Consider the following 2,071-nt stretch of genomic DNA (forward strand, 5'->3'; position numbering starts at 1 on the left):
GTTAGCTAACAAACTCGGAACACGATTTCTCAAAGTCATATCGCCCACACCACAAGCGGTCATGTCTGTAATAACCCGAGTACTTCCCGTTTCTGATAATTATCAGAAATTTCGGTACCGTTTCTGTCACTCCCACTAATTGCGAAAAAATTGCAAACAAAAAAAAATACAACAGAAATACATATTTACATAACATTCTGCTGTAACGCTCCTTTCTCTTTAAGTCATATCGAACTCGAGATATTTTTGCAGACCGTGAACTTGTTCAGGGATTTTTAAATTCTTTTTCGTCTTATTAACACCAGGACCGTCATCATCGTCAAGAAATTTTAATTATTCACCGCAGCCGATGGTTTCATTCCATTAAAAAAAAACGGGTGAATCGATATGAATGAGGAGTGAACGATTTATTTAGAAAAAAATTGTACCTCAGTTTTGAATTTTTGAATACTTGATAATCATGAACATGGTTCAAGAGATTGATTCAATTAATTAATACACTTGGGAATTACCTATTGCATTGGAAGATAGACATGCTATCCCACAGGAAGTTTCATCGTTGACAATAGTTATTCACTGTTGCTCAATGATAATTCATACGGTAACTGCGCTATTGTTTGCCGGATGGATGAAATCGGCTTACACTGAAACCAGCCCAACGACGTCCAATATCCAGGCTCTCACTAACGGCATTGTTGCTGGTGTGGTCGACCGTATACCTATCTCACAACTAGCCAGTTCACAAGGATCGAACGGCTAACCACTAACCACTAGGACAACTGTGTTGATTCAGTTGTACAACTAAGTCACTTGTAACAAATCTTTCTTTTTTTTTTATTTCAATTTTTTTTTATCCGAGAGCAGATAAAATAGAAAAAAAACACGCATTCAAAACGGAATCGTTGGTATTGATTTCGAGAGAAAAATGCCTTCTTCGTGTCTCGATATTCCTTGGGGCTGGGCTTTAAACGTCAATGCGAATTATTTTCAAAGCTGTAATGCGTTTTTCCAGCAATTTGACTGCACATTGGTGAAGTGCAGACAGCCTTGGCGATCGAATATATTTAATAATATCTTGTTGACGCGGTGAAAGATACGCGTGAAAAAATTTCCATCTTAAAAAGTTCATAATTTATCAAATATATTTTTTATCTACTTTCTATTACTTTTTCATGGGCGGATATCACCAAAAAATAAAACAATGCGCGCAGACTAATAGCAACTAAAACTTTAGCACCACAAAAATGATGTAATGTTTATTGACCATTTCTCTTCGCCAGTAAATTGATAAAAAAGATCTTCGCAGGAGCAAAAGCCCATAAAAATGATTTTCTTTCCGGGAAAATTTGATCTCCTTTCCTTCTTTTTCACGTCGAAGAAATGAAAAATATCTTCACCACAGGAATCCCAGAAAAAATGATAATCCAATAATTTATTCCCAGCAACAAATAAAACACTTATCTCATTAAAATTTCCCCAAAATTTTCCTCCTGAAAACTTATCACTGAAAGACAATTCCTGGTGCAGACTATTAAATATTAATCGTCCCTCAGCAGTGAGACACTATCGGTACAATTTCGTCGTCGACATTTCCAATGAATGAACGCACGTGTAAATAAATAATTGACGTAGCAGCTGTACCCATTAAAACATGGAAGTAGGGCACATCCAACTTCATCTCGCTGTGATTTAAGCATCTCCTTCATCAGATCAATAAATTCTAAATTTATTGGAGACAAAATAGGAGGATGAAGGAATATGAATAGGTGCGTTGGCGCCTCGTGTGTGAAAATTCCCAGGTTTTGGCAATGGAGGTAGAGGAGTTAGCGGTGCCTAGGCAACATTTTCTGGTATGTCGAGAAGGGAAAGGATATTCTACGGGAAATTATTCATGCGATTCCCTCGGCTAGCTCCCTGGTAACTCAATGTATTACGTACTACATACGTGGCTTACACATGTGCCTTCTCACCTTGGATATTCGAACTCAGCTGAGGCTGCAGGGATATTGTGCCAAGCTCAAAGGGAAACATTCGCACTGTGGTTTCAATGAAATCGACTAGTTGACAATTC

Source organism: Diachasmimorpha longicaudata, chromosome 5 (genome assembly GCF_034640455.1).
Source record: "Diachasmimorpha longicaudata isolate KC_UGA_2023 chromosome 5, iyDiaLong2, whole genome shotgun sequence".
Classification (NCBI taxonomy): Eukaryota; Metazoa; Arthropoda; class Insecta; order Hymenoptera; family Braconidae; genus Diachasmimorpha; species Diachasmimorpha longicaudata.